The sequence below is a fragment of the Rhinolophus sinicus genome, chromosome 1 (genome assembly GCF_057876585.1).
Source record: "Rhinolophus sinicus isolate RSI-liver-muscle chromosome 1, RSI-T2T, whole genome shotgun sequence".
NCBI classification, from domain to species: Eukaryota; Metazoa; Chordata; class Mammalia; order Chiroptera; family Rhinolophidae; genus Rhinolophus; species Rhinolophus sinicus.
This window is the reverse complement of record NC_142501.1, coordinates 159,844,307-159,859,070: the sequence shown is the minus strand read 5'-3', so window position 1 is coordinate 159,859,070 and position 14,764 is coordinate 159,844,307. Positions and strand designations below refer to the sequence as shown.

Here is a 14,764-nt window from a genome sequence, read left to right as displayed (position 1 = left end):
CAGGTTGGTCTACAGTCCCTTCCACATACTTACAACAAAGATGACATTACTGGAACTGAACTGAAATCTCTATTTTATCCTACCAATCACCGTAGTCTGGCATCTGAATATGGGAATGAACAGCACAGGGGAACAGCCCTAGATTCCCACCTTTATTTAGGAGCCGTTTGGTGCATTAAAGACATTAAAGATATAAAACTTTAGTATCAAAATTCCACTTACGTGTTAAACTTTCCTTTCCAAAAAAATTTGAAATGTAAGACTTGACAGATAATGGTCACAGGCAGTATGTGCCAAGAAAGCTCAGAATCAGGTTGTTTTTTGTTTTTCCTTTTTAATTCTTCACTTCTGTAGTCTGAGTGTAAACAAGTAAAAATGTTTACCTGGCTTTTCTGCCTGTGGAGGAGGTTTAAATGATGCTAGGTCTCAAACTGTTTCCCCACTCTCTCAGTTGTGGTGAGCGTGTCTTCAGGATGGGAGGCTGTTGACAGTGAGAACTGAGAAGGGAATGCTTTTCTTTTTATAAACACCCCCAGCAGTAACTTGGCAGTGGCACATTGCCCCATTTGTGTTCTGCTATTTATATCTGGCCCCCACACTATCCCTTGGAATCACTGCTGTTTACACATGGAATCTCTAAGAGGCTTGTAAAGCCGTAGCAATTCTCTCTAACCACACAGCATGTCCAGTTCTGAGCCCTCAGTTGTGGGCTTCGCAGAGAGTGATCACTTCCCATTCCTAACCTTTTGACTCCGAGATGTCAAACTAAAGCGAGATTTTACCCTAGCTAGATGGTTCGCATAACTAAGGAGGCTTGCTGTGTTAAGCGCTGGCAACGGAGATGGCTATCAGCATTCACTCCACCAGCTTACTATATTTCAGGTACTGTGCCAGATGCTGGGAATCACAAGCAAGTAAAACAAAGCAGTCACAATCTAATAAAGACAGAAATATGTATGCCTCACCGGGATACATGTTAAGAATCGTAAGCATAGACAAAGTTCAGTGAGAACACTAAGAAGGGAAGGATTTGGTAATACCCACAACTATAACGCTCATCTGAGTAAAGCACACACAGTAAATACACTGACTACAATGCTGAAGAACACTTAAGAGTTCACTTAGACTATGGGTAAAAAACCGTGAAATGTCCTAGGAAATTCATGCATATGTACATCAAAATACATTAAATCGGATGCATCAGATAGTATCACTATTCACATTCGCCCCAAACTGTAATCCATCCATATGTCTGTCAACGATAGAATGGATAAATTGTGGTCTTTTCATATAATGGATTTGGTATAACACTGCAAATGATCAAACTAACAAATGTGGACAAATCTCACAAATAAAATTTTGAGCAAAAGAAACACAAACATGCATATACTACATGATTGAATTTACACAGAGTACAAAATGTGGCAAAACACATCTGTGGTATTAGATGTCAGAACAGCGGTTATTCAGAGCGGGAGCAGTGACTGCAGGAGCGGAGGTACAAGCAGAGCAGCGAGGATGCTGCTTCGGTTCTGGTCTGGGTCTGGGTGTCGCTTACACTGATGCATGCGGTTTGTGAAAATTCACTTACTATGTGTATTTTCCTACGTGTGTGTGTGTACATACATACATATATTACTCACGAAACATTTTAAATTATCTGAAGTGCATCCACTCATCCACTTTTACAAAACACAATGCATCTCTGCTCTTCAGACTCTTCAAAACCTCTAACCTTTTCTTACCTCACTGGCTAAGTAATTTAAGATTAAATACACTAAATACACTCCCAGAAATAGTATCATTTTTTAAAAATGGAGTTTGGATAGAAAGGAAAAAGTGTGTTTGCACATGTTTTCAGGCCTTATGCTCAGGCTGACCTGTTTTAAATCCCAGGCATGTGGGCCTACAGGGAATGCGGGATTGGGGTTTTGCTGTCTTTGTCCGTCTCAAGCCTATGAGATTCATCCCCATCTGCACAAGACAGTGCACCAGAAAGAACATAACCAACACTGCATGACGCTCCAGGCAAGTTTTTCCCAATTCCCTTGTTTATTCCCAATGTGCCTTTGCTCCATTCCTGTTTTCTTCCAGTTTTTAACTTTTAGTATCATTCATTCATTAATTCAACCAATATCTGAGTTCTCACCATGCTCTCGGAATTGTTTTAGGTACTGGGAGTATACTGGGAGTGTAACAGTGAACAAAGTAAACATTTTTCCCTTGTCAAATCTATATTCTCGTGGGAGGAGGTAGTCAAATAACAACTAAATAAATAAGTAAATTATGTAAGTATGTTAGAATACAGTAAGCACTGCTTTTGTGTGTGTGTGTGTGTGTGTGTGTGTGTGTGTGTAGTACGAGGGAGACTGGGAGTGCAGAGTTTGCGATGTAAATTGGGTGGTTAGGGGACTCACTGCAAAGGGGACATTCGAGCAAGGACTTGAAGGCGATGGGGTAGATCAGCCATGAAGACTCTGGGAGAGTTCAGGCAGAGGGAACGCAAGCAGGCCAATGTGACTGCAGCAGAGAAGTTGTAGGAAAGGGAATTAGTAGGAGGTAAGGTGGGGCGGGGGTGGGGAGCATGTCTTTGTAGGCCATTGTAAGAATGTTGAGTTTTACTCTAAGAGAAAAGGAGCAAATCACAAGGTTTGGGCAGAGGTATGACACAATCTGACTTATTTTTTAAGAGGATCAGCCTGGATGTTATGCTCAGACTAATTTGTAGGGTGAAAGAACAATTTTCAGGTCATGCAAGCAGAGAATATAGTGGCTGGAACAAGGATGATAGCAGTAAAGGTGATGAGAGTGGTGTGTGTGTGATGGTGTCCTTTCGTTGTTAGAAACAGACCATCTTTATTTATGCTTGTTAAAAATCCTACTTTTGACGATTAAATTAAGCACAGTATTCCCAGATATAAAGAAAGTATTTATGGGTTCTAAAAATCTGTATCTTCAAAAATGTGATAACTTATTAAAAAATAAATGGAAATGATCTATAGTGATACCAATTTCTTACATGATAAAAATGTGTCGACTTAAATTCAGAATATATTTTTAAGATTAAAACAGTAGGATGCACTGACAGATTGGCTGTGGGCTAAGAGAAGAGTAAAGGATAATTCCAAGATTTTTAGCTTGAATAACTGGAAGGATAAAGTTGTCAATGACTAAAACAGGGACGACTCTGTGTAACAAGTATCCTAGAAGTCAAGTGAAGAGAACATTTTCAGGAGAAAGGAAAGATCAAAAGTGTCGAATGCTTCTGATAGGTCAAGTGAGAGCAGGAGAGAGGACTGACCAGTGGATTTAGTAACGTGGATGACACTGACAGCCTGGATAAGAGCCATTGTGATGGAGCAGCGGGGCTGAAAGCCTGGCTGGAATGGTCTAAGAGGAAACGGAAAGAAAAGGAAATCAGAGAAAGTCAAAACACTCAACTCTTCCAAAAAGTTTTTTTCTGTAAAGGAGAGAAAAGAAATGAGACAGTGGCTTGAAGGTAGGGTTGGGGAAAAGGTGAAGAGGAGCCAAAAGAAATTTTTTTAAAAATAGGAAATAATAGCACGTTTGGATAATGATTCAGTAGTGTGGTGGGGGGGGGACTGATAATATAGGAGAAAGAGGAGAGAACTGATATCATAGGAGAGAGAGGGGAGAATTACTGGCTCAATGTCCAGTCAACAAGCGGGGTGGGCCCTAGCAGGACACAGACTTGTCCTCAAATGTTCACAGCAGCTTGATTCATAATAGTCAAACACTAGAAACAAACCAAATATCCATCAACTGGTCAATGGAAAAACAAATAGAATCCTAACTGAAGAAAGAAACTTCTTTCTTTAGATCAGTAGTTCTAAAACTGACTGCATGATGGTTGCATAATTCTGTGAACATACTAAAAATCATTGAATTATACACTTTAAATTGTATGGTATCTGAACTACATCTCAATAAAGCTGTTTTTAAGAAAGGAGTGAACTACAGATAACCTGCAACAACACAAATGAATCGCAAAAGCATTACGATAAAAAGTCAGTCACAATAGGCTACATACTGTAAAATATTTAAATGACATTCTAGACAAGGCAAAACTGTAGTGACAGAAAGCAGATCAGTGATTGCTATGGGTTGAGGGAGGAGACTGGTTACAAAATGCATGAAGGAACTTGATAAAATGTTTTATATCATGATTGTATGGTGGTTACATGACAATAGACATTTGTTGAAAGTTACAGAATTAGGGGCGGCCGGATGGCTCAGTTGGTTAGAGCGCGAGCTCTGAACAATAGGGTTGCTGGTTCGATACCCACATGGGCCAGTGAGCTGTGCCCTCCACAACTAGATTGAAGACAATGAGCTGCCACTGAGCCCCCCACGCCACCCCAGGGTTGGCCGGTGGCCAGCTGTTCCCTGCAACTAATGACTGAAAACGGCAACTGGACTTGGAGCTGAGCTGCGTCCTCCACAACTAGATTGAAGGACAACGACTTGGAGCTGATGGGCCCTGGAGAAACACAGTGTTCCCCATATTCCCCAATAAAATTAAAATTAAAAAAGTTATAGAATTGTACACTTAAAATTGATGAATTTTATTTTTATAAATCATACCTAAGTACATCTGATTTTTTAAAAATAACAAACGACAAACTTACCCACATACTCTTTGGAATGTCTGCATATCCTCATTGTTATTTGTATCTCAGTTTGAAGACTACTACTATAAAGCATCTGTAATGTTGCAATGGCCAGTGGAAGAGGGTGAAAGAGACCTGAAAGAACCAAAGGAGCTTATAGTTGTGATAAGGTAATGCAAAGTATACGTATCGTAGAGCTGGGCGTTCAGGTAAGACAATACAGCACTGAATACATGCATAAATTACCGACATCCAAAGACCAAGTAGGACAAGACAGCTCAGTGAAGGCCAGTGACCACTAGAGGTCAGAACCAGAACACAATACCTCTCCTCCAATGGCAGAACTTAGACTGCTCTTTGGAAGGACAGATAGGGAGAAAGGGAGAAAAGAATTCTGAATTAAACTAAATATTTACTTAAAGAAGACTGTTTCAACTCATAAGTGATTAAATTATTTTTTAAGGGTTTTATTGGGGAAGGGGAACAGGACTTTATTGGGGAACAGTGTGTACTGCCAGGCCTTTTTTCCAAGTCAAGTTGTTGTCCTTTCAGTCTTAGTTGTGGAGGGTGCTGTTCAGCTTCAAGTTGTTGTCCTTTCAGTCTTAGTTGTGGAGGGCGCAGCTCAGCTCCAGGTCCAGTTGCCATTGCTAGTTGCAGGGGGCGCAGCCCACCATCCCTTGCAGGTGTTGAACCGGCAACCTTGTGGTTGAGAGGACGGGCTCCAACCAACTGAGCCATCTGGGAGCTCAGCAGCAGCTCAGCTCAAGGTGCCGTGTTCAATCTTAGTTGCAGGGGGCGCTGCCCACCATCCCTTGTGGGACTTGAGGAATTGAACTGGCAACCTTGTGCTTGAGAGCCCACTGGCCCATGTGGGAATCGAACCGGCAGCTTTTAGAGTTAGGAGCATGGAGCTCTAACCTCCTGAGCCACCGGGCCCGTAAGTGACTAAATTTTAATTGGCAAAATTAATGTTTCTACCATTAGCTGATATGAGGATTTGTGAACTAAGTCGATTTCTCTTTTTCATGTGGTTCCCCAGCTACATTGTCATTTTGCTACTGGGGAAAATTGTAGTCTGTTTTCTGCTAGCTCTAGCTGTTAGTCTGGTGTCCAGCATGGTGATATTTAATTGCTGGTTCAGTAACTTACTATTTTCTACAGATTTTAGGTACCCAATTGGTAAATCCCTCCATTACAAGCCTCCTGGCATTGGGTATTCTAAAAAACAATTTCTATGTCCTCTCACCTTATTAGGTGGTCCTCCCACAAACCCTAGATGAGCTTCCTTGACCTTGCTGGACATCTTATAACTCATAGCTGGCTTGTGTCCCAGTTACTTTCATTAGGCCAGAAGGAACACCTGGGAATTCCATCGCAACAACCTTGATTTTGTAGAAAACTGAACAGGAGCCTTTGTCTACTGCCAACTCATTCTGCTACTATTTTATTTCCAACTTACTGTTTGGGTAGCCCCACGTTAGACATGGTGCTTTTCTAAGAGATTTTGAAAATGGCCCAGTTTGCACAAGGAGAGACAAGAAAATAATCTCCAGTGCTCAAGGATTTCCTGTAATTTATCAGGTTGTTTCTAAACTGCTACATCAGCCTTTTCCAGGGTTTCAGCCCAGAACATCCAGGACACAGCAGTTTAATCTTTTCCCCTTCTCCTTTTCTTTCTGTTCTGGAATCAATTTTTCTACTCCCAATTCCTATTTAGGGTACTTCTTATGTTATTTCCTCCCCCTCTGTCCTATGAACCGACTTGTTCTGGCATTATCTAACTTTCCTTCCTTTGGACTTAATCTTCAAGGTGATCAGCATACAAATAGAATAGACTTTACAGAGGGAATGAAAGTATATCTATTTAGTATTTTCAAAATAATTCAGATTATTCTATAACATTCCATATATAATTATTATAATGTAATATATTTGTGGACATGTTTATGTTGGTAGATTTTTAAGCCTCTAGGCTTTAATTCTCAACTTCCTTTTCTACTGCAGTGAGACATATTCTTACCAAGGACAATGGGTCTCTATGGCAATGATTTCAAAGTGTGTATGTGTATGTGTGGAGTGGGTTATATTAGAGTGTGAGCTGTATGGTATTTCAAAAGAAACTGCTTCAGAAATTTTTCACATGTCACTCATGATACAGGTCAGTGGACCTTCGCATCTCCTAGAATGCTTAGTATGTCTTTCACACTGTAGGCACTTCATAAGTGTTTATGAAATAAGGAAAGAGAGGGATGGAGAGAGGGAGGAAACAAAGTCCATCGCCTTACTAGGCTTAAGATTTCCAGGATAAACATTAACAGGAACAGCATCAGCATCGTTAGTCACTAAGGGCAACAATCAGCTTTTGCAACTAGATTTAATGTCTACTTCCTTGGGAAGCAGCTTTACTTATAGGGACTTTCCAGTGAAAGTGATGAGGTACCCTGTTACTGATCACTAGAACTTGTAATTTTGGTCTCACTGAACTTTTGGAGGAACTATGACTTGAAATCACCTTTCTGACTCAGCTCTCTCATACTATTAGACCCTGTCAAAAACAGATACAGTCATAAATTCACATACAGCATTATGTGCCAGACCATAGAGTTCAATGTCAATGCTCTAATATTTGTGAATTAACTTTATTTCTTCACCATTATGACAGGAGCACTTGCAAATGGGAAGCCCTGAATTATCAGTATCTTCCTAGGTGCTGGATAGAAACTACAGCCACGTGAATGCGATACCTCTATACCTCACTGCCTCTGAATAGGGGCACACAAGATTTACACAAAGAAGCAACTCCCATTTATTGAATGCTATGCATTCGATCAGGTGAGAGGTAGTGAAAATGTATGACCTAGTCCTTAGCCTCAAGACACTGTCTGGTGATGGCAATAGATTTAAGATGAGAAAGTTTGGGAATCATGATACTGCTAGGAAGGAACAGAGAAGTATTGATAGGAAACACATTCTTTCTTACAAATAAATAATTTGGCTTATAATTATCCTTCCTTCCGAATACATCAATTTTAAAGTATCTATTTTCTAAGGCCTCATAAAGTTAACTTTTTAAATTAAAAAATTTTATACAAGTAATACTTATGAATGGCTTAAAGATCAACTATTTCAGAGAGCTTATATTTAAAAACATCAGCTTTTAACATTATCTTTCTGGTACTCATTTTGTAACAAGAGGACATTAGCTACTCTTACCCTTCCCTTTGTCTCCTTTCTGCCTTCTACTTTCCAACTTCTGTCAGTTCTTTTATCTTTGTGTCTGAGGAAAACCAGGATAGCTCAGAGGTAAATGTGGCTGAGGGGCAGTGAGTGAATGAAGAGTATAGAAGAAGAAGAGGTCAGAGAGGTAAAGGGTCTGGTATGTAGGTCCTTAAATACCCTGTAAACCTTTCTATGATAACAACAACTGAAATTGTCAAGATGGGAGGTGGAATTAACACCTGAAACCACTACTTCTTTTGTCAGAAATTTCTAGAAAATCATTTGGCTATATTTTTGTGCCCTTAACATGCAGAGATACTATAACATGCTACAAGGTATGATGGAGGTAAGAAAGGAAAGATGGTTAAGCCTCATTCACATCTTGGCAGTGAGCAGGACTGGACAACCTTCAGAGAGCAGGCTAACCCAATCCCATGACGCCAGGCCCATACACAGAAACTCCAGCAGTGTCAAGCCAGACCCAGTGCATCATTCATTTATTTCTTCTCCACACCCTCCAGTTCATTACTTCCTTCCTTCCAAAGTTGCTTCTCCTTAAGTAGTCAAAAAAAACCCAGCTCTATTTCCTTTCTTATATGGGTAATTTAATTATCATCATTATTATCTATGCAATGGCCATACATATTTTTTAAAAATCTTAATTTAAGAGCAGTTAAAGCAATAGTTATATTTTTACCTGTATTTTTTTCTCCATGCAACACAAAATTGATTAATTAACATAGATTTAGGAAGAAAAATCATTTTTAAATGGGATGGAAAATAAGCTATTTTCATTTATTTATCAGCTCTAAGAGATGCAAACTTGCATGGATTGAAGATGGAACCTTGTGGATTGAAAACACAAAACAAGGGTAACATGATCTGATTACTAATTGGAAAGGCCTTGTGGAAGTTATGCCCTCCTAAGTAAGAGGACAATAAAAGGAAGAATAATTTTTACTTGTAGCCCTGCACATTTCCTTTTTAAATGCACAGAAGAACAGAATTAAACAGGTGAGAATTGTCTAAAACATGAAGAACAGAGCAAAACTCTGTCCCTGGGCATGACTTGTGTTATAATCATGAGTTCAGTTATTAACTCATTCCCAAAGCTGGAAACCCCCATGAAGTAACTATTGTTGGAACATCATTCAAACTTAAAAGGAAACTGAAGATAATTTAATGTGTTTTAATTTAATCTTACTCCCATCTGGAACAGGAAATCTTAGCTTTTAAAAAAAGGGAAGCAAAAGTAAAAGGGGTAGTCCCGTTTGTGGATGGGAAGAATTGATGATTACAAAATGGGTCTGGTACATTTCCTCTTTCCTAATGCTTTCGTTCGCGATCTCATTTTTTAAATTAAGATAAAATTGTCTTACAACATTGTATTAGTTTCAGGTGTACAACATAATAATTTAATATTTGTGTACTCTACAAAGTGATCACCACAATAAGTCTAGTTAACCCGTCACCATATAATAGACCCCCTTCATCCATTTTGCCCACCCTCTCAATCCTCTTCCCCTTTGGTAACCACCGATTTGTTCTATGATTCTATGAGTTTTGTTTGTTCACTTGTTTTGTTTTTTAGATTCCACAGATAGGTGGTATCATATTAATTTTTCTCTAACTTATTTCACTTATTTCCTTTGCTGTGCAGAAGCTTTTTAGTCTGATGTAGTCCCATTTGTTTATTTTTGCTTTTGTTGCCTTTGTTTTAGAGTTAGATCCAAAAATTCATCACCAAGCCAATATCAAGGAGATTGCCAACTGTTTTCTTCTAGTTTTATGGTTTCAGGTCTTACATTCAAGTCTTTAATGCATTCTGAGTTAATTTTTGTGTATGGTGTAAGATGGTGGTCTAGTTTCATTCTTTTGCATGTAGCTGTCCAGTTTTCCCAACACCATTTACTGAAGAGACTATCCTTTCCCCATTGTATGTTCTTGGCTCCTTTGTCATAAACTAATTGACCATATATGTGTGAAATTATTTCTGGGCTCTCTGTTCTCTTCCATCAATCTATGTGTCTGTTTTTATGCTAATAGTATACTGTTTTAATTACTATAGTTTCATAATATAGACCAAAATCAGGGAGCATACCTCCAGCTTTGTTCTTTCTCGGGATTGCTTTGGCTTTTGGGGTCTTTCTTGGTTCTATACAAATTTTTACATTGTTCTAGTTCTGTGAAAACTGCCATTAGAATTTTGGTAGAAATTGTATCTGTAGATTGCTGTAGATAGCACAGACATTTTAACAATATTAATTTTCCCAATCCATGAGCACAGGATATCTTTCCAATTTATTGTCTTCAATTTCTTTCATCTACACTTTATAGTTTTCAGTGTACAGGTCTTTCACTTTCTCAATTAAATTTATTCCTAGGTATTTTATTCTTTTGATGCAATTGTAAATGGGATTGTTTTCTTAATTTCTCTTGCTGATAGTTCACTAATGGTGTATATAAATGCAACAGATTTCTGTGTATTGATTTTGTATCCTGCAAGGTTACTGAATTCATGTATTAGTTCTATCAGTTTTTTTGTGGAGTCTTAAGGGTTTTCTATATATACTATCATATCACATGGAGATAATTGGTTTTATTTCTTCCTTTCCAATTTGGATGCCTTTAATTTTTCCTGCCTAATTGCTGTGGTTAAGACTTCCAATACTATGTTCAATAAAAGTAGCAAGAATAGGAATCCTTGTCTTGTTCTTGATCTTAGAGGAAAAGCTTTCAGCTTTTCACCGTTGAGTATGTTAGCTGTGGTTTTGTCATATATGGCCTTTATTAATTTGAGGTACATTGCCTCTATATCTACTTTATTGAGAATTTTTATCATAAATGGATGTTGAAATTTGTCAAATGCTTTTTCTGCATCTATTGAGATCATATGATTTTTATCCTTCATTTTGTTAGTCTAGTATTTCATGTTGATTGATCTGTGGATGTTAAACCATCCTCTCATCCCTGGAATATATCCCACTTGATTGTGGTATGTAATCCTTTTAATTTATTGTTGAATTCAGTTTGCTAATATTTTGTTGAAGATTTCTGCATCTATGTTCATCAGGGATATTGGCCTATCAGTTTTCCTTTTTTTGTGGTGTCCTGGTCTTATTTTAGTACCAGGGTAATGCTGGCCATAAAAAGAAAAAACAAAAGTCTGGAAGAATTCTCTCTTCAATTTTTTGGGAGAGTTTGAGAAGGATAGGTATTAAATCTTTTTTGAATGTCTGGTAGAATTCATCAATGAAGCTGTCTAGTCCTAGTTTTTTGTTTGTTGGGAGGTTTTGATTACTGATTCAATCTCCTTACTAGTAATTGGTCTGTTCAGATGTTCTACTTCTTCACAATTCAGTCTTGAAGATTGTATGTTTCTAGGAATGTATCCATTTCTTCTAGGTTGTCCAATCTGTTGGAGTATTATTGTTAATAATAGTCTCTTGTGATCATTTGTATTTCTGTGGTATCAGTTGTAGCTTCTCTTCTATTTCTGACTTTATTTATTTGAGCACTCTCTCTTTTTCTTAGTGAGTCTAGCTAAAGGTTTGTCAACTTTGTTTATCTTTTCAAAGAAGCAGCTCTTAATTTCATTGAGCTTTTCTATTTTTATTCTCTATTTACTTCTGCTCTGATCTTTACTATTTCCTTCCTTCTACTAACTTTGGGCTTCATTTGTTCTTTTTCTAGCTCCCTTAAATTTAAAGTTAGTTTGTTTGAAATTTTTCTTGGTTTTTTTTTTGAGGTAGTCCTGTATCACTATGAACTTCCTTCTAAGAATTGGTTTTGCAGCATCCCACAGATTTGGTATGTTGTATTTATATATACACATTTGTCTCGGTATTTTTAAATTTCCCTTTTGATTGCTACATTGGCTCATCTCCACATATTTGTGATTTCTCCAGTTTTCTTCTTGTAATTGAAGGGGTCAAATATATGGTGATGGAATGATAACTGACTCGGGGTGGTGAACACACAGTGCAATATGTAGATGATGTATTATAGAATTGTACACTTGAAACCTATATAATTTTACTAACCAATGTCACCCCAACAAATTTAATGAAAAATTTTTAAAAAGGAAATAATAAATCCTTTTAACGTTTGTTATAAGAAACAGTTCATCATAAGGTTTAGTGATAATGAACTCCTTTGGCTTTTGCTTGTCTGGAAAATTCTTTCTCTCTCCTTAAATTCTAAATGATAATCTTGTCACGTAGAGTATTCTTAGTTGAAAGATTTTTCTTTTCCAGCATTTTGAATATTTTACACCACTTCCTTTTGGTTTGCAAAGTTTCTGTTGAAAATACTTTTGAGAGGGGGTTCCTTTGTACATAACAAGTTGTTTTTCTCTTGCTTCTTTTAAGATTCTTTAACTTTTGACATTTTGCTTATAATGTGTCTTGGTGTGGCTCTCTTTGGGTTGATCTAATTTGGAACTCCCTGTGCTTTCTGGACCAGGATATCTGTTTCTTTCCCCAGGTTAGGGGAGTTTTCAGCTATTCTTTCTTCAAATAAGTTTTCTGCCCTTTCTCTCTTCTCCTTTTGGGACCCCTATACTGGGAATATTATTCTGTTTGATATTGTCCTATAGGTCCCTTAAGCTATCTTCACTTTAAATTTTGTTTTCTTTTTGCTGCTCTGGGTGAGTTCCACTGCTTTGTCTTCCAAGTTGCTGATCTGTTCTTCTGCTTCATATAGTCTGCTGTTGAACTTCTCTAGTGCACTTTTCAGTTCAGTTATTGTATTCTTCAGCTCTGTGACTTCTTTTTGGTACTTTCTTATGTTTTCTATCTCTTTGTTGAAGTGCTCAGTATGCATCCATCCATTCTTATCCTGAGTTCAGTGAGCAACTTCATGACCATTGCTTTGAACTATTATCAGATGGATTACTTATTTCCATTTCATTAACATCTTTTACTAAGGTTTTGCATTATTCTTTCATTTAAGACATATTCCTGTATTTCCTCATTTTTTCTTGACTCTATTTGTTTCTATGTATTAGGTGAAAGAACTACCTCTCTCAGTCTCGAAGGAGTGACCTTGTGTAGGAAACGGACCTTATCGTTCAACCTTGCCCTAGCTCTTGGTTGTCTAACCTTTGTGATTGTCTAATTAGCCTAATTTATTTTTGATAGGTCCCAGTTGTTGAGGGTATACCAAGACCTGTCAGTGTTCCAAAGGGAGGGATTTCAGTCAGCATCTAGTTTCAAACTGATCGGAAGCCAGATCCTGAGGCAGAAGCTTTTAAAGTATTCAAGTATATAGATTCCTGTGAGACTGCAATTATAAACACTGGTGACGCTCAGACTGGGAGATCTGGAGATGTTCCTTGGGTGACAGCTGCAAATGTTGAGGCTTCAGAGTGTGTAAGCTCCATTCTGGGAGGTACCAGTGAGCTGTCATGAAGCCAAGGGAGGGAGCCAGGATGGTGCTCTCCTCCCTGTGTTCCCCAAGAGGGCCTCTAGCCTCTAGATGTATGGCAAACCTGAAGCCTGTCCCTTAGGTTGAAGCTCCAGTACAATGGGCTTTTCCACAGCCCAGCTGGGGGTTATGTTTCAGTCTTCTGTCTGCGCAGTGCCCTCAGTATGGTAGCCTGCCCAGAACTGCCTTTCTGATTGTTACAATCCCATGGGGCCCAGGCACACAAGATCCCCTTGGCCACTAGGGTCAGATGATCAAGGGGTGCCCCCTGTATGGAGTGCACTTGCCTGCCAAATTTAACCATGTAGTGGGAGAGTCCTCCTTATAGCAGGGCACACCTGTGGCTTTAGCAAGGCAGGGGGACAGGCATGCCCACCAGGTTTAGCAAGGCAGTGGGAGAATGTTGTATCTGTGCACCTGCCTCACCAGCAACGTAAAGGGAGAGTGCAAAAATGGCACCTGCCAGAATCTCCATCTCTGGAGAAAGTACCACCTGGTCCCTGCGCCTCCAGCAGACACATTAGGATGGTAGCAAATACTCTCCTTCACATACAAACTAGGCACTTGTCAAACTGCTGCTTTTTGTGCTGGGACCCAGAACAAGTGAGTCCAAGTACAATCCTTTTAAAGAGCATCTCAAATCCCTACAGCCTTTTGGGTCCCCTGGATATGAGCCCCACTGGTTTTCAAAGACAGATGTTTTTAGGGCCTCATCTCTCCAGCGCAGGTCTCAAAAGTTGGGGTGCCTGATGTAGGGTACAAATTCCTCAGGGAGATGCTCCAGACTTGCGAGATCCCTCCCTATTGTCACTGGCTGTGAGTGAGGGTTTGGCAAGACCTCTTCTCTGCCTTTCCTACCCGGCTTGATGTGGCCCTCTTATGCTTTCTCGTAGAGGAGGCGTTCAGCTAGTTTCCAGGACTTTTACAGCAGAAATTGCTCCATATATAGAAGATTTAGTGTGACTGTGGGAGGAGGTGAGTTCAGATTCTTCCTCCACCACCATCTTGGACCACCTACCAGTCTGATAGCTTTCTTACATGTGTCTCACCATCTGTAACGGCATTCTCTTCTGAAGCAATTTTTCATTTAGCTCCTGCCTAATCCTACCCCAAGTACCAAATTAAAATGTTCTCATTAGCTTTTATATAAAACTGGAAAAGGGTTACCATTAAACTATGTTAATAGCATTGATGTCTAATATTGCCCTTAGAATATTCAGGGAAAGACACTCTAAAAATTCATGTGGAAATCCACTTCTATGGCTCACAATCTTTATGCTTTGACATTCTTCTCATTCACTTTTTAAACCAACATTTACTAAGCACTTAAGTATCAGACACTACAGGTGCTTAAGATACACACACACACACACACACACACACACACACACACACACCAATCTCCTATCCTCAAAGAACTCAGTTTAGAGGGACAGAATACCATAGAAACAAAAATTGTAATATGTGAGGTAATTGCTAATGTCAGA

The 14,764-nt window shown here is 38.8% G+C and overlaps 1 protein-coding gene across 4 annotated transcripts in view; it reads right to left on the bottom strand.

Moving 5' to 3' along the window:
* ART3 (ADP-ribosyltransferase 3 (inactive)) overlaps positions 1-14,764 on the bottom strand; it is a 107,472-nt gene that overhangs the window by 22,465 nt on the left and 70,243 nt on the right. Inside the window, exon 1 of one of the 4 annotated variants that reach the window (XM_019720474.3) lies at positions 384-521. The exons of 2 other annotated variants lie outside the window; for them this stretch is intronic. The gene's annotated coding sequence lies outside the window, so the exon portion shown is untranslated. Of the gene's footprint in view, positions 1-222; positions 522-14,764 lie in introns of those variants that run through there. One more of the 4 variants, XM_019720481.3, reaches the window with a different exon arrangement.